This window comes from Ornithorhynchus anatinus, chromosome 5 (assembly GCF_004115215.2).
Source record: "Ornithorhynchus anatinus isolate Pmale09 chromosome 5, mOrnAna1.pri.v4, whole genome shotgun sequence".
Classification (NCBI taxonomy): Eukaryota; Metazoa; Chordata; class Mammalia; order Monotremata; family Ornithorhynchidae; genus Ornithorhynchus; species Ornithorhynchus anatinus.
Genome location: NC_041732.1, coordinates 36,576,242 through 36,595,368, shown reverse-complemented (window position 1 = coordinate 36,595,368; position 19,127 = coordinate 36,576,242). Strand labels below are relative to the sequence as shown.

General features: G+C 41.3%; 1 long non-coding RNA gene across 2 annotated transcripts in view; it reads left to right on the top strand.

The window, feature by feature from the left end:
- LOC114812286 overlaps positions 1 to 19,127 on the top strand; it is a 477,687-nt gene that overhangs the window by 298,255 nt on the left and 160,305 nt on the right. The window lies entirely within an intron of this gene.

The window sequence follows — 19,127 nt, the reverse complement described above, 5'->3', positions numbered from 1 at the left end:
ATCAGCCCTGGGAAAATAGCAGTGTATTAGCATCAGGTTGAGCTATTCATCACCTGATTTAGACTCCTTTTTGGTCTTTACATTAGCTGCCTCCCATGAGCCATGTGGGAAAATGAGAATCAGGAAGGAACAGCTCTTGTGCTTCTGTCATACTTCCCAAATTGTTGGTACAGTGCTTTTCACTCCATAGGCCTTGATAAAAAGCACTGTTACTATTAGTAATCCACTCAGACACAACTCTCAGTTGAAATTCTGACTTGGGCATTCATTTTCTCAGTCCAGTTCCTTCTTTGGCTAAAGGTGAAGATGGGGAACAGATCCAACTTCCAGGAAAGCAATCCTGGTGCAACTTCCTAGTCAACTGTAAAATAACATCTGTACACTAAAATCAATAAAATTAATTAGTGACCTGAAAAATGCAAACTCCCTTTCTGCATTGTCTACGCACTTAGATCAGTGACTTTTGAGTGTTTGATATTTGCCCCACCCTCAGCTCCACAGCACTTATGTGGACATCTATAAATTACTTATATTAGTGTCTGCCTTTCCCTCTAGACTGTAAGCTTGCTGTGGACATGTCTACCAACTCTGTTGGATTGTATTCTCCCAAGTGCTCAGTATAGTACTCTGCACACAGTAAACACTCAATTAACATCATTGATTGATCAAGGAGGAGTCATTTCATCACTTCCATAGCCAGTGTAAGGGCAAGAGTGCAACAGTGCCTGTCAGAGCCAGAGAAACAACCCTCTGGAAATGGAGTGGGATATTGTGTGTTGTTTTTTTCCTTGGGATTTTTGTGTTTGGACTGTGAACCTAATATAGGGAAGTAACTGAGGTCAATATGGAAATCACTCAGGCATTTTCACTGTTGTATGCAGTGGATCCAGGCTCCTACAATACCTCAGAGTCAACCTGAATGAAAGAAAAACCATTTCAGCCTGAAAGGGAGAAATGATCCCAGCAGATTTAACTGGGACTTTTTGGGCTGGTCTCTCTACAGGCCTTGTCCTGTGATAATTCTATATTTTCCCAACACATGTCCCATCCCTTTTTGCAAGACTGAGACTGCTCCTGAGTTTTCTGAGAACCCCGCAATGCGGAACAAAAATCTGGGGCTTCATTTTAACCCAAATTAAATCCCTTGTGCCTACACTATTTAAATTGTTTCAGAATGCCCATGGGAACAGAAGGCGAATGAAGTGTTCTTAGCCAAAATAAATAAATGAAGAAAAAGGGCCAGACAGCTTCCAGCACAATGATCTTACAGCTAAACTGGAAGTATCCAATATAGCTTCTGGTTGGAATAGGCTGTAGAGTGAGTCTTGGGGGTGCTCCGTTCTAGGGTCTTGAGGTGTCTGCCTTCGGCAACATGATTAATTTTAGCTCGTTAATACAACTCAAAAGAGAAGCCATTTGGGACCTCAGGTATGCTGCCTGACTGCAGCAGTCAATTGTATTTATTGACCATTTAATATGTGCAGAGCACTCTACTAAACACTTGGGAGAGTACAATATACTAGAATTAGCAGACACATTTTCTGCCTATAATGAGCCCCCCATTCCCAATCTGATCTCATTCTAGCTGAGATGTACAGCCATAGGATTATGGTATGGGTGACAATGAGAATAAGTAATAAGTTTTATGTCTTCTGTGTGACCTTAGATAAGTCATTTCAGTATGCTGAGCCTCAGTTGTGAGCCCAATGTGGGACATAGACTGTGTCAAACCTGAATACCTTGTTTCGACCTCAGTACTTAGAACAGTGCTCAGCACTTAGCAAGCACTTAACAAATTTGTAAAGCGATTACTATGTACCAGGCACTGTTCTAAGTGCTGGGGTGGATACAAGCAAATTGGGTTGGACACAGACCCTGTCCCAAATGGGGCTCACAGTCTCAATCCCCATTTTTCATCTGAGGTAACAGACACAGAGAAGTGAAGTGACTTGCCTAAGGTCACACAGCCGACTCATGGCAGAGCCAGGAGTAGAACCCATGACCTTATGACTCCCAGGCTGTGTTCTGTACGCTATGCCATGCTGTTTCTCATTAGGTGGGACGGGGTCTATTTCCAACCCAATTTGCTTATATACACCTCAGCATTTAGTGCAGTGCCTGGCACATAAAAATCACTTAAAAAATACCAGCTTTTATTATTATTTACCTTTCCTTCTCCAATTCTTTCCATTTATGCGTAGCCAAAAGCAAAAATTGCTCTAGCTTCACTGGTCCCTGAGGCAGAATCCATCATTCAATCAGTAGTATTTATTGAACACTTATTATGTGCAGATCACTTTACTAGGCACTTGGGAGAGTACAGTATGGCAGAGTTGAAGAAATGTCATTAGTGTTAGGTGGCTAGCCCTATATAGGCACTACTCAGCTACACTCAGTTTGGATCATGTGAGGTTGGGGTCGGAGAGAAATCAGTTGTATTTGCCAAGAGCTTACGGTTTCAGAGTTTCTCACTAAGCACTGGGAGAGTACAATAGAGTAGGTAGACACGACACCAACCTTCAAGAAGCTTACACATAACATGCTGCTTAGGTTTGTGAAGCTTGAATGGGAAAAGAGTCCCAGTAGTCTCTTCCTGTAGCTTTCTAACCACCTGTGGTATTCATTCATTCATTCATTCAATAGTATTTATTGAGCACTTACTATGTGCAGAGTACTCTACTAAGCGCTTGGAATGTACAAATCTGTAAAAGATAGAAACAGTCTCTGCCCTTTGACGGGCTTACAGTCTAATCGGGGGAGACAGGCAGACAAGAACAATGGCAATAAATAGAGTCAAGGGGAAGAACATCTCATAAAAACAATGGCAAATAAATAGAATCAGGGTGATGTATATCTCATTAAACAAAATGAACAAAATAAATAGGATGATGATAGTATTTCTTAAGTGCTTACTATGTGCCAGACACTGTACTAAGTGCTGGGGTGGTTACAAGAAAATTGGATTGCACAGAGTCTCTGTCTTAATGGGGCTCACAGTCTTAACCCCATTTTATAAATAGGTTAACTGAGGCACAGATAAACGAAGTGATTTGCCCAAGGTCACACAGCAGACAAGTGGTGGAGCCGGAATTAAAATCCCAAGTCCTTCTGATTCTCAGGACTGTAGTCTATCCACAAGGCCATACTGTACTTGCTCCTCTAGAGAGGAGGTATATTTTCACCTACGTTCACTCGACTTGTCCAGTGGAACCCATAATCCAAGGACATATAGCCCTTCAAAGGTTATTTTCTGTTACAGGGTTTGCAGCTCCATTATTCACGGCCTCCTGATTCAGCAATCCAGACAAAGTGCAGATAGTCAACTACCCTATCTTGCTTCCTGACCCAGAACATATTCTTGGCAATTGTAGGGATCAATAGTAGCTTAAACTAGTTCCTATGAAAACATGTTCAATTTCAGAAAATCTCTATATCCTCTGGATATGTGTGTATGCACCTCCTTTTTTATTAGCTGAATCTGAACATTGCAGCTTTAATACATAAAAAAGCCACATTGTAGGATTATTTTTTTACAGTCATGCTTGATTGCATTCTACCTAAATAAGTGCAATCTATCCAGACACTATAAAACTGAAATCTTGCCGTGTAGTAGATTTTTATTCATGAACATACAAGTAGCTGTCAGAACTGAAGTACTCAGGCAGTTTATAATAGATATGTGTAGAAAAGCCAAATCTGGTCAGTGTGTGGGTGGAAATCTACAACAACCCAAGGAAGGGCCCAATTTTAAATATTTGAGGCCACCCAGAAACTGGCAAATGAGACTAGCAGTGTGGCCTAGTAGAATGAGCTTGGGCCTGGCAGTCAAAGGATGTAGATTCTAATCTGAGCAGTGTCATTTGCCTGCTGTCAGACCTTAGGGAAGTCACTTAACTTCTCTGCGTCTCAGTTTCATCATCTGTAAAATGAAGATTCAATACCTATTCTCCCTCCTACTTAGAGTGAGTCCCAGGTGAGACAGGGATTGTGCCCAACCTGGTTATCTTGTATCTGTTCCAGAGCTTGGTACAGTGCCTGGTCCTTAACATATACCACAATTATGTTATCATCATTATTATTAATGGTGATGATAATGATATTTCCTCTTTTCATAAGTGTGCCAAGCTAAAGTTTGTGATTAATTTGCCAAGTGGCCTACCTGTTTATATATGGGTACACTGAACATTCCTAAGGCTTGAATCCCTAAAAGCTATCTTCAAAAAGCCCACAAGCCCTTGGAAGTTTGGTCCACAGAAAGGCAAAACATCATCCTTTCTTGGGAATGAATTTCCTGATCTCTAGATTTTCAAAGTTGCAAGTGGCCAGTGTCATCAACTGCTGGAGTCCTTGGCCTTCTGTTCTCTGCTGATAGAAATGATACCTGGACAGCTGATGGTTGATCTTCTTGATGAAAGTAGTTCAGATATGAAGACCTATCTGAGCCTGAGACTCAATATAGTCAGTGGATAGCCAAATTAATGTGCCAGGTTGTCAACGGCCTGTATGCCCAATTATCTAATACAAGCTCAGAAAGATGACAAGTTAAAATAATTATAAGGAGTTTGGAATCTGGCCATGAAATCTGCTCACCTCTCTCTAGAGCCAAAATTGTGTGGGCCATGGGCTGCTTTTCTGGCCCATTTGGTGTGTTGGCAAAAGCTGCCATAGTGCCCAGACAAGGCTGACTTGGCTGGGCTGAAACCATTACACTGCAATTTAAGTTCACTCTCCCCTGTAGAAATGTGAGGTGAGGTAAACTTGCATTCTTGTCCTCTCCCTCTCATGCCTCCTCAGGTTCATTCCAAGTTCCCAATGATAACTCTGTTTTTGTCCTGAGTATTTCAATGACTTTTGTTCAGCAAGCCTTTAAGGAGTTACCTACCACTCTCCATGATGGGTGGGTGCAATTCTTGTTCTTCTGTAACATACATAATTGGCTTCTCTCCTCTGATTACTGCTACAATTCAAGGAAATAACTGAGCTTTTCAACTTATTTATATTTCATATATTTTCCCAGATAACCTCGAATGAGACTTGCCAGTGGAGAAAGGTCAAATCAATCACAGACATGACTTTTGTTCTGAGAGCCTAGGTTTTTCTCAGTGCACAGTATGTTAAAGGGCTCAGGAGTTTTTGGCACCCAACTGTCCTAAGTAAGCTTCTAATATTTACAAAACCAGATACAAGAGTCAAATGAAATGGAATTTTAACTCAAATCCTTACATGGTTAAAGAACGAACTATCCAAGACACTTAAAACGGAGTTGTTAGAAACCCTGGTGCAGTACTCAGTTTGGTATTTGGTGTTCTTTTTTTTTTCCATCTGAAGACCTCTGGTGTTTAAAGAGGAGACTCTGTAATGAAGTTTCACTGGAATAAAGTTTCACTGGAATGTTCACTGTGAATTATGCTTTCTCCCAGTCAATGTAATGCTTACACATGCATTTTCTCAACTCACTCAAAGAGAGAGAATGTTGTGTTGGAGACAGGCCACTTCAGATACATTCCTGGGGGGACAAGATTGGAATTATCACTCACACATCATTTTCCTCCAATCAGGGTGGAGCCATTCCAAGCAAATATGTTAAACTTCCTGAGCTACAGTCTGGAAAACAGACCTAAGGAAAACAGACACTCAGTGGAAGTACAATGGAAATACTGTAATTTGATGTGGCTTTTCAGCAGGTTAGAGATAATTAGACACCAAAGAACTCCAGCAATTTGTTCTCTGTGATGAAGAGCATTCTTCCAAATGAAGGATTTTAGTAATCATGTTTTTGTGGAACATCTTTAACTCATTACGATTGGGGAATGGGTACAAAAATCATCACTGTAGATATAACAATCTGAATCCCAACCTACTCAAGTGAGTTTAAGAAATGGTACCTTCCTACCCCTAGCATTTGATCAGATTCAAACAAAAGGTGAAAAGATGCCAAAGAGGTGTGAAACCAAGGGATTTTGCCTACAGGTGTCATGCTGTTCATATGGTAGTTATGGTGTTTTGCTCTGTCTCCAGGTGGTCTACATCTGTTCAGTACAACTTGGGTGACAACATTAGTAAGGAGGCAGGGTGATGGTTTGAAAGGCTTTTCATTACATCCAGAGAGAAAATATATAACAAAATATTTCAGTTAGGCTCACCTGACCTTCCTATTGAATCACAGAATGAACAAACATAAATCAAGTCTGACAAGGTTGAGTCTTTCTCCTCAGAGCTTTGAAAATAATAATATATCATCCCATAACAATATAACATCCATCCTCCCCCATATTTTCTCTCATCTTCTTGGCAAAAGGTTTCTCTATTCAAAAATAAGCCTTCATTATTCCAGTTGAATGTAATTCCAGTGCAAGGGAAATGGTATCAGATCCATAATAAAGGGAAGATTGTTTTATACAAGTATTTCCAAAAAAGAGACTTAGGGATGAATTACACTGTGGCTTCCTGTGTTCTTTAAATGAAAAATTTACTTTGTTTCCTAATATTTTATTGGGTGAAAGTCCAAGAGAGTGCCATTTTCATGTAATTAGAGTAATAGCTATAATTACAGTTTTTATTAAGCACTTACTATGTTTCAAGCACTGTTCTAAGTCCTGGGGTAGTTACAAGTTAATCAGGGCCAACAGTCATCTTTCCACAAGGGGTTCAAATTCTAATTAGGACCTAAGAAAACTCAAAACAAAACTAGATTGCTTAACGAATGCATATATGATCTGCTACCGTAAAAGAAAAAGAGACTGACAGTCCCCTTTTCCTTTTCTTTCTGTAACCTGAAAGGCCAGGGTTTTTAGCCACGAGGATTTAAGAACTTCTTTCCAAACTGGGTTAGAAGCAGATTTCAATAGACAAGCAGAAAGCAAGGAATGCTGTGATTTTCCAAGACATGAGTCAGCAGAAGAGTTAGTTAACTCAAGGCCTGAAACTGTGGGGAAATTACCCTGGCCTATGAAGAAATCTTATCCCTAGGGACAGGTACACATCCCTGGATCACAGCAACATTATGCTCAAGGTAGAATTTTTTTTCAGTGAGTCCCGGGAGCAGATGGCATTCCTGCAGAAATCTATTCTTCACCCACCTGAACGTACTTGTCCTCAACATATTGAAATGCCACAGGACTTCAAAGATTGTATTAATATTGATAATAATGGTGGTATTTGTTAAAACTAGCCACCATGCCAAGCAATAAGGTGGATACAATGCATTCAGATCAGAACACAGTCCCTGTCCCACGGAAACTCACAATCTAAGGAAGAGGAAGGACAGGCATTTAATCCCCATTTTTTGGATGAGGAAACAGAGCAGCTAAGTGACTTTCCCAACATCCCAACAGCCAAGTGGCAGAACTGGAATTAGGTCCAGGTCTTCTGACTCCAAATCATGAGATTTTTTTTTCTGCTAGACTGCGCTCCTTCTCTCAATAACAATGATGGCATTTGTTAAGTGCCTACTATGCACTAATCACTGTGGTATATACAAAGTCACCAAAATTTCCATTTTCAAGAAGGAAAGGAAGAGAGCTAATTCTAAAACCTATAGATGAATTTCTTCCATTGTTAAAGAGATTCTAGCCAGAGGCTAGAAGCAGCATGGCATAATGGTTAGAGCATGGGCCTGGGAGCCAGAAAGTTGTGGGTTCTAATTCTGGCTCTGCCACTTGACTGTTGTGTGACCTTAGGCAAGTCACTTCACTTCTCTGTGCCTCAGTTTCCCCATATGTAAAATGGGAATTAAGACTGTGAGCCCCATGTGGGAAAGGGACTGTGTCCAACCCAACTTGCTTGTAAGTACCCCAGTGGTCAGTACAGTGTCTGGCACACAGTAAAGCACTTAACAAATACCAGAATTATTATTATGAATGATTAAGTCATTATAGCTTTTGACAGATAGCAAATAGAGTGTGGTTACAAAGAAGCATTTACTTCCAGAACAAGGTGAAGGCCTCTAATATTTTTGTTGTGGTGTGCATTCTCCTACATATCTGTGAGACCTAAACTTACTAGCAAAAATGAATCCAGTTGCTAAGACAGCTGCACCATGCCATCTGTGAGCCAAACTCTACCTCAGATGGAAGAACAAAAAAACCAACTGGGTTTAGGCCTGGAATGCAGTCAGTTCACTGGCATTGAAGGAATATTCAGACCAGCTTTGCTGTGTCAGACATATGAAAATATCTGGATGTCTAGGCAGATGTTGTACAATGAACCAAATGGAGGACACCTGTAAACAAGGAGGACAGAATAAATGATATAAAGAAATATTGCAGCATAGTCTCAAATAATAGATTTTCCAGAGACCACAACAAGGGGCAGAACAGCCCAGGTGCAGCAATTGTGAAAGGGGTTGGTTTCCTTTATTTATTTTAAAATTGTTCTTGTTAAGCACTTACTTTGTGCCAAGCACTGCACTAAGCTCTGGGGTAGATAGAAGGCAATCAGTTGGACACAGTCCCTGTCCCACATGGAGATCACAGTCTAAATAGGAGGTAATGGGATTAAATCCCCATTTTACAGTTGAGGTAACTGAGATGTAGAGAAGTTAAGCAACTTGCCCAAGGACACACAGCAGATAAGTGGTGGAGCTGGGACTAGAACGCATGTCCTCTAAACCAAACTGTGTTCTTTCCACTAGGTCAAACTGCTCTCCTAGAGCAAAGACTTTGTTCTTAAAGAGAGATGGTGCAATAAGTTGTCTTAGTCATGCATCAGTCTTTTCAACTATGCTCATGCATGTGGATAAACTTTTACCACCAGTAGCATCACCTTGAAAACATGAAGTGAATGCAAGGAATCAATTTAGTACCCTCTTTGAGAGAGTATTCTACTAGATGCTGGGAAATCATCTAAGAAATAGATTAGATGCAATCCCTTCTCTCTAGGGGTTTTCAATTATAACATGGTTAGAAAAACAGAAAAGGCAAGAGTAGAGCATTACACTTGAAGTTTTAACAAGTAAACCATCCATCAGCCCACTTTCTATATTGAGCAACAACTCTGTGCAACCACCATACTAGCTGCTTCTGAGAATATACTAGAATTAGTGTGTATAATCCCTCAAAGAGCTGACAATCTAGCAAGGGAGACAGACACTAAATAAATTACAAACTTGAGGAAGTAGGAGAGTGTATGATATGTACATAAGCGTTATGGGTTTAATGAGGCTGCTTTATAGCTGCATCCAGAAAGGACAAATCCCGCTCAGAAGCTTTGAGAAGCACTTTTCTCTTAGGATTTGTGAGTAAGCAGAATGGTGTAATGGATAGAGCATGGACCTAGGAGTCAGAAGGTCATAGTTTCTAATTCTGGCTCCACCATTTGTCAACTGTGTGACCTTAGGCAAGTCACTTCTCTTCTTTGTGCCTCAGTTACTTCATCTGTAAAATGGGGATTAAGACTGAGCCCCATGTGGGATAAGGACTGTGTTCAACCTGATTTGCTTGTATTCACCCCAGTGCTTAGTACAGTGCCTATCGTACAGTAAGTGCTTAACAAATATGACAATTATTATTATTATTATGATCCAATTCTTTCTCCTCAAATCCTTCTGTCTATACCTAAAAAAGCTTTACAGTGAAAATTGAGGATCTTTTAAACACTATTAATCCAAGATAATTTCTGTTCTGCTCAGGAACTGGAAAGACTATCCTTTTTAATCTGAGAATTCCAAGATTATTTCTGTTCCAGTCAGGATATGGAAAGACTATCCTTAAGTGGAGGTGCTAGACCACTCCATCCAGTCCTGATCTTTTCATTCTCTTTTTCATCCAATCAAAAGCCATTTCCTGGGACAGTTCATTGGGTTTGCCAATTCATTATTGAGGAGAAAAGTTTTCCTCAACAATTGCACTGTTTCACTTCAAAATGGGCCTTGCTAAGATATTTCTGCACATCAAAGAAAAACAATGAATATAATATTCAAGAGCAAACAAATGGTACCCTTTCAGGATCATGCCTGGAGAGTTTCGGGTAATCTACCAGTCTTGGCTATGGGAGGGAGAGTTAAGCAGAGGCATACCCATTCCATTCTTAATTTAGGTAGTGGCTAAGAAGGGTAGTGCCTTCACTTAGGTAGTGGAAGGCAATCTGCTACAAGTCAAAACTCACCTCGCCCTGATGGGCAGCAGCCATATGGGAGAAATTTAAGGTCAGAGACTCAAGTTTACTATGCAGAAGGCAACAGTAAACTATGTCCATATTTTTAACAAGAAAAGTCTATGGATAAACTCCCAGAATGATTGCAGATGGAGGTGGGGCATTCTGGAGAGATGTGTCCATGGAGTCGCTATGTGTTGGAGATGACTTGACAGCACAAAACAGAACAAGACAAGCAAGCGGCAAGCAGCCTTAATCCCTGCCCAAGAAGCGAGGTTTGAAATATATACTACAAAATTATATAACATTTGGCCACAACTGGTTTTCTTCATCATCTTCCTACTTTTCCAGCACATAGGGCATTAAAAAATAATAAAATATAAAGTTCTCAGATTTTAACAGATTCCCTTTAATGCTTTTGCCCATTCTTCCCTGGTACTATCATCGTCAATCTGCCCAATATCCACGTGCTTTTAACATTCCTCAGCCTCCGATCCTGACCTACCACCATGGAGAAAAGCAGTGAGTAGAAGCAATGGGACTTCTCCGGGGTAGTTATCTCCAGTAATTCAGACTCTGCAGGGCGAAACATTAAAGACAGCTAAACTGTTGCCAAACTCTCCGAGGTGCCTCTTTCAATATGTTTCTGGGAAACAAGTTAGTGGAATTCAATTTCAGCCCCGTGTGGCATCTCCTGAGTGATTCCAGGCAGATAGGCTGGTGGGAGTGGCTGCCCACTCAGAACACTTTGTTTTATCTTCAAATAAAGGACAAGAACACTGACTTAGAGGGCAAAGTTAGAGTGCTTTCCACTTCCTTCTTCAACTCATTTCCCTGCTTGTCTAGTGGAAAAGGCTCTTCTCTAAGTATCTTTGCTTTTGTTTAATTGCCTCTTTATTCCAAGGAATTCAAAGCAATAGTTTACCTTTAACCAGGTTCTTTATGGAATTGCAAAATGCTGCTTCAAACTAGTGTCACAAAAACTGTCTTAATGCAAGTATTTGTCATCCCAGCAAGGATCAATCTTTACTTGCAAACAGTGCTGGAGGGAGTGTCAGACATGCATCTGTCTTTTCAGTTTCACTTGCTCACATGGGTGGGATCTCACTGCCACTACTGTCTTCTTTGAAAATGAAGGGCAGATCATCTATCATACGATACAAAATTTCCCTTTCCCCAAACTTATTTTTATTCCTCAGCAAGAATTTTCAACTTCTCAGAGAGGAGGCACTGTGAGCATAAGATAATGTAGTACATTCTACTTGATAGTACATTCTAACAGTTTTGGGTAAGGAGCCAATAAGCAGAATTCCAAATTCTTAGGTGTCAGTTTACAAATGGGAGAAACTGAGGTATCAAGGGGAAGTGAAGTGTCCAAATTTACAGAGCAAACAGCTGGAGCTGGCCTAGAAGCCAGTCCTATTTCTGAGTAGTATATCTACTATTTGTCATTGTAAGGTCCTTGTCCTCAGAGTGATCTCTCTGTTTTCATGGTGTCTCAAACTGAAAAGGCCTCTCCTCTAGCCTTTGCATTTTCCAGGGGGGTCTTGAGAATTATTCTCCTCAGATGGGAATGATATGTGTAAGGCTTCCAGCTGTCATCAAAGAGATAAGGGCTCTGATCTGAAGCTAGTAAGCTGCAGGGCATACTTTCGGGTTCTTATAAAATATCGAGGATTAGCAAAGAAGGATTTCTCAGGCCCCTAATTTGAACTTGCAAGGAAGGTGCCTGGGGTGAATGGCAGGGGAGTGGGAGGGAACAGAATCAAATTAATCTATCTTTACCCTCTCTCCTAAAATGGAGACTTACAGAAGAGGAGACCACTACAGGAAACAGCAACCCAAGATGTTTGAAATCGAGAAATCTACCTCCTGCACAGGAACTGATTAGCTGAGTGATGTTGGGCCAGTCTGGGCCTAAGCTTCTCTGTTGGTTTAATGGGAGCATATAGCAACAAATCTCTCCTGTTCTCCATTCCTCCCTCTTTTCCTCTTTTCCTTTTTCCTAGTCATCTTTTTTTCTTTCCTATCTCCATCCTATCCCTCCTTCCTTCCCTCTTTTAGTTCCCTTTCTCTCTTTTTTTCTCTTTTCCTCTTGTATCCTCTTCCTCTTCTGTCAATCCAAGAGGCCTTTCTCGACTAAACCCTCATTTCCCCTCTCTCTCCCCTTTCTGTGTTGCCTGTTTACTTGGATCTGTATACTTGAAGCACTTGATTTTCTCACCATCCTCAGTTCCCCAGCACTTAACTCCACTCAGCCTGGATTACTCCATCAGCCTCCTTGCTGACCTCCCAGCCTCCTGTCTCTACCCACTCCAGTCCATACTTCACTCTGCTGTCAGATTATTTTTCTACAAAAATATTCAGGACGTGCCTCCCTGAACCTCAAGAAACTTCAGTGGTTGCCCATCCACCTCCGCATCCATCTAAAGCTCCACCATTGACTTTAAAGCACTCCATCACCTTCCCCCCTCCTACCTCACCTAGTTACTCTCCTTTTACAACCCAGCCCGCATACTTCGCTCCTCCAATGCTAACCTTCTCACTGTGCTGCCTCCCTCAATCTGGCCTATTTCACCATTGATCCCTAATCCACGTCCTACCTCTGGCCTGGAATGCCCTCTCTCCTGAAATCCGACAATTAGTTTCCTCTACCTTCAAAGCCTTATTGAAGGCAAATCTTCTCTAAGAGGTCTTTCCAAACTAAGTCCCTCCTTTCCTCCACTCTTTTCTCATCATCCTGACTTGCTCCTTTGTTCTCCCCCTTCCAAGCTCCACAGCACTTATGTGCATGTCTGTAATTTATTTATTTGTATTGCAGTCTATCTCCCCACCTCGGGCTCATTGTGGGAAGGGAATGTGTCTGTTTATTGTTGTACTGTATTCTCCCAAGCACTTAGTACAGTGCTCTGCACATAGTAAGCATTCAATAAATATAATTGAATTGCATTTACATTTACATTCATAATTTATTTTAATATGTGGCTCCCCTTCTAGGTTGAAAACTCCTAATGGGCAAGGAATGTATTTAACAACTCTGTTGTACTGTACTCTCCCAAGCATGTAGTACAGTGCTAGGCATACAGTAAGCACTCAATAAATATCACTGATTGATCACAATAATGCCCTGCAAATAAATTTCAAAAATTACAAATGAAATCTTGGAGTCCATTTAAAAAGATGAATACACCTAACATATTGGAAAAGATTTAATGCTATCTCTAAATATGCTTATTTTATTTTCTCCTTAAGAGAATTTTGCAGTATGTGAGTATTTAGGGTGTCACTCCTATGACAGATCATACAGAACACTGGAAGAAAGGCAGTCCATAAATTTGAAGCTCATGGCCAAAAACTTATTATCCATACCAGAGTTATTGAACAATTAGTTGTCTGCACAATTGTTTGTATGAAAAAGAAAAAGACTTGGATAAACTACCTTGCTGAGCTTGCCAAACCTGATATTGTTCGGCTTTCCAGATTGTTTTTCTGAACTTGTCTTGGTCCCATTTATTTCAAATAATCAGTTTGCTTTGCTCTCCCCCGAGCTTAGCCAAGGTCAGCAATATTCCCCTGGGAATCCAGGAAGACAGAGATGGTCTTAATTTTACTCAAGTAGAAAAACAATTGATGTAAATGAGAAAGTTCCTAGTCAAGAGCAGCCTAAGCAGAGGCATGTTTTCTGGAGATGCAGCCTGCTTCACCTCGAGTACCCAAAGCAAAATTACCTCTCCTCAAAATGAAGCCTGAACACATTTCTCTTATTATGAAAACACAAACAAAGAAGGTTACCTGTCTGCCCATCCAAGACTGCCTTTATGCAGAAGATGTAGCAGGACAGACAGGAAAGGGAGAGAGCTGCATACTCCTACTCATGCCTACTGGGACCTATTGCCCCTCCAGGACAGTAAGTGGTGGCCAGGGTGGGTCCACTGTGGCTCCAGGGCTGGATGGGAGGTGGGAAAAAAAGGTCCCTTCTTGTCTCAAGCCTGAAAAGTCAAGGAAGCAAGGAATGGTTGTATCTGTTTCAGACTCAGAAAGGGCAAAATAGGAGACTGGTCCTCAAACATCTCCTGGGTCCTTTGTATCTAAATCTCTGGACGAGGCATCCCTTTTCCTTTCCAGAACCAGATATTGCCGAAGTCCAGGAATATCTATCTTCCAGTCAACAGATAGTTAATTCTATTGATAGTAGCCACCTATCCCACTGCCAGCCACACAAACCATTTCTTCTGATTCAACAGAGCACTGCGTGTGAACAACCTTGTGTTGCTGAAAGTATGTTCCCTAACCACCATCTAAACAAGATGTCTTATGAAAACTTTTATGGCTGAACTGAATATACTTCTCTTCTGGAACTTTTTTTTTTACTTTTTCTCATTATCTATTGCTTACACTCTAATTGGCGCAAAGATCCCCTTCCTTTTTTTCTTAGGATTCTTTTATGCTTCCTGCAGGTATGTTCGCAACTGCTAATGGCCTTGTGGGGCAAGGAAATACATTGCTCTCGGGTGCCCATGGAGCAGGGAATGTGTCTACCAACTCTATAATATTGTTGGGGAAGCAGCATGGCTTAGTGGATAGAGATGGATCTGGGATTCAGAAGTTCATGGGTTCTAATCCTGGCCTTGCCACTTGTCTGCAGTGTGGCCTTGCACATGTCATTTCATTTCTCTGTGCCAACAGCTACCTCCTCTGTAAAATGGGGATTAAGACTGTGAGCCTCATGTGGGACATGGACTGTGTCTGACCTGATTTGCTTGTATCCAGTCCTACAGTGCTTGGCACATAGTAAGTTTTCAACAAAGGCCAGTTTTTATTATAGTTATTATATTGTACTCTCCCAAGGTTTAGTTCAGTGCTCTGCACTCAGTAAGTGCTCAATAAATATGACTGATTGATTGATCACCCCTCTCAGTGTTCAACCAGAGAGGCACAGTTGCAGCAGATATTCTTTTCTGACCCTTTGGCATTTAAATGCTCAAAATGGCAAGAGCTAGACAAACTTCAGATTTCTGATCTCAATAAATGTCATACCAACCAATCCTTTAAAACTAAATTTCCAGTCATCAAGTCCTCTATGGACCTTCCAAAAAGCCTTTTTTGGGTCTATTTTCTGAGAATAAAATAATCTTTATTTGTTTAAAAACAATGTCCTTGCTGAAGTCTTACCAGATTTCTGCTCCCAAGCCAGTTTCTCAATGAAGTAATAAACCCTTGTAAAAAAAAAAAAAATAGGCTCCTGGAGAAATTGCTGATACAGAGGAGTTGTAACCATAACCATTTTCACAAATGTTACTATTATACCTGTCATGAAGGTCAGAAATAAAATTCTGAGCGATGACACTATAGTTCCATAATCCTATAACCTCATTTACATGCACCTTCTTATTCCCAGAATTTCAATTTGAAAGCCCTTGGACATATTTTCCCTTTCTGACTGTAATTGTTAATACTTGGCTTCTCTAATAAATAAAAGGTGTCTTCACCTAAGAATTACAGCATTATCTGTTTTCTTATATAGTCACATGCTTCAGTGGCTAGCATTTTGACTGAAAAGGACACTTTTTTTCAGAGAAAATAATAATAAAGATGGGAGCCCATATGGGAAGAGAAATGAAATCTTTGCTTTGATCTTAACTTCAAGGCTTCTAAGAACATCTACCTACTTCTCTTTTTTCTGCTCTTCTCCTCCCCATTTTTATATTTAATACATACTTGGTCTGAGTGATGTCTGATTATGTGGTGCTATATGAGAGTCAGGACTGGTCAAAAACAAATTCAGAGAGGTTGTAATATGCCGTCATGAATGTCATAATATCCAGTGATGACTGGTTCTCCAAGAATAAAGTCATCATAGGAAAACCAAGCACTCCACCTACTCTGACCCCACTCCAGGGACAAAATTTCAAATGGATGTCACATTTTTATTTTCCAGAGCAAGTTCACATTACTAATCTCATTTAGACTCCCAACAGCCCTGTGAGTTTGGAACAGGTATTATTACCCTGATTATGTCATGCAGGACTAGGAAACAATGCCCTTGCTCAATTCGGCTTCGGTCAGATTCTTTTCAAAGTATTGTTTCCAGTTTTTTTCCAAACACTTTGAAAAGGATGCAGATAAACTGGAGAGGATCCAATGAACAATGATAAATACACTTAAAGAGATGGGAAGACAATCCTTTATGGAAAGGTTATAATACTTAGGGGCAGCTAGGCAGGAAAAGATGAGGTTAAAGGGTGAGTTAATAACTGTCTTGTAAAAAATGCTAACATGGATGGCAAGTTGGTAAGAAGCACTGCCTTGGTTCCTTATTGTCTAGCACTACATAAGTCTTCTGGAAAAATTGACACAGAGGGGCCTCAAGCATGGGCCTGGAAATAAGAGGGACCTGGGTTCTAATCCCTGCTCTGCCAGTTGACAGCAGCATGACCTTGGGCAAGTCACTTAACTCCTCTGTGCCTCAATTACCTCATCTGCAAAATGGGATTAAGACTAGGGAGCCCCATGACAGGGACAACCTAATTATCTTGTAAAAATAATAATAATAATGGTATTTGCTAAGCACTTACTATGTGCCAAGCACTGTTCTAAGTGCTGGGGGGAATACAAGGTAATCAGGTGTTTAGCCAGGTGTTTGAGCCCCACATAGGGTTCACAGTCTTAATCCTCATTTTACAGATGAGGTAACTGAGGCCCAGAGAGTGAAGTGACTTGCCCAAGGTCATAAAGCAGATAAGAGATGGAGTCGGGATTAAAACCCATGACCTTGTGAGTCCCAGGCACGTGCTCTATCCACTACACCATGCTGCTTCTCAAAAAGAAGAGTGGTATGAGTGGGATCCTATTCCACCTCTCCAAGAGGAAAACCAAAAGCTCTTTAGTCTAAGATCATTTTTCAAAGAGCTCATATTGAATGGGGACAGGAACAGGTAGCAGAGCCACGGAGACTGGGGATAAAATGACATAAGGATAGGCAAACAGTAGGCAGACCCACTGAGACATTTAGGGAGAGAAATGACAGAGGCTAAAAAAAAGACAAAAAAAAAAGATAATTGTGGTACATGTTGAGTTCTTACTATTTGGCAAACACTGTGCCAAGTACTGGGGGAGATGCAGAGTAGACACAGTCATTGTCCCACATGGGTGTCACAGTCTAAGTAAGAAGGAGAACAGATTTGTAACACCCATTTCAGAGAAGCAGCATTACCTAGTGGATAGAGCATGGGCCTGGGAGCCAGCAGAACCTTGGTCATTCATTCATTCAAAGTATTTATTGAGCCCTTACTAATAATAATGTTAATAATGTTGGTATTTGTTAAGCGCTTACTATGTGCAGAGCACTGTTCTAAGCACTGGGGGAGACACGGGGGAATCAGGTTGTCCCACATGGGGCTCACAGTCTTAATCCCCATTTTACAGATGAGGTAACTGAGGCCCAGAGAAGTTAAGTGACTTGCCCACAGTCACACAGCTGACAAGTGGCAGAGCTGGGATTCAAACTCATGACCTCTGACTCCAAAGCCCATGCTCTTTCCACTGAGCCACGCTGCTTACCATGTGCAGAGCACTGTACTAAGCAATTGGAATTTACAATTCAGCAACAGATAGAGACAATCCTTGCCCAAAGATGGGCTCACAGTCTAATCGGGGGAGAGAGACGGACATAAACAAGACAATATAATCATGATAAGTAGAATCAAGGGGATGTACACATCATTAACAAAATAAATAGGGTAATAAAAATATATACAAATGAGCAGAGTGCTGAGGGGAGGCCGAGGGGGAGGAGCAGAGGGAAAGGGGGCTTAGCTGAGGGGAGGTGAAGAGGGGAAGGGGGAGGGAGCAGAGGGCAGAGGAGGAGCAGAGAGGAAGCAGAGGGAGCAGAGGGAAAAGAGATTGCTCAGTCTGGGAAGGCCTCTTGGAGGAGGTGAGCTCTCAGTAGGGCTTTGAAGAGGGGAAGAGAGTTAGTTTGGCGGAGGTGAGGAGGGAGGGCATTCCAGGACAGCAGTAGGACATGGGCCAGAGGTCGATGGCGGGATAGGCGTGAACAGGGGACAGTGAAGAGGTGAGCGGCAGAGGAGCCAAGCGTGCGGGGTGGAAGGAGAAAGAGAGAAGGGAGGTGAGTTAGGATGGGGCAAGGTGGTCCTAATCTTGGCTCTACCACTTGTCTGTTGTGTCACCTTGGGCAAGTCGTTTCACTTCTTGACACTATGAGACCCACAGGGGACAGGGACTGTGTCCAGCCCGATTTGCTTGTGTCTACCCCAGTGCTTAGTACAGTGCCTGGCACATAGTAAGCACTTTACAAATACATTTTCTCTCATTCCCTTCTGCGCCACTCTGACTTGCTCCATCATTCACCCTCCCTCCCATCCCCATAGCGCATATTTATATATCGATATATATCTGTAATTTATCTACTTGCTTATTTATATTAATGTCTGTTCCCCTTGTAAATTGTGAGCTCGTTTTGGGCAGGAATGTATCTATATGTTGTTATACTGCACTCTCCCAAGCACTTAGTACAGTGCTTTGCACACAGTAAGCGCTCAATAAATAGGGTTGATTGAATGAATCCTGTTGAATTAAAGACCCTACTTTAGCTGGTCCCTCTCCACTGGTCCCTTTTCACTCTGGGACTGCTCCTCCACCACCACCGGAGATCTTTCACCTTACCCAGAGTGTTATAAGAACTGAACACCTGTAGATCTTTAATTCTGACACTTCTGATTTTCCTGACAGGGGAATTCTTTAAAGAAAACAAACACAGGCAGATGCAGATATTTACAATATGGACTGGAGTAAACCAATCCATCCACATCTACATAACTAGTCCATAGCTAATCTACCTGTAAAGGGTCTATGAAAATAGGATTTCAGAAAGAAAGACAGAGATGACCATAATCTAAAATAAAATAATTGCAGGTCCTCCTTCATGCATTTCTCAGGGTTGATAATGCCTCAGTCTTAACTAAAAGATACTGATAGAATCTCTTATCTCACTTTAACATCTTTATCCCTAAAAACAT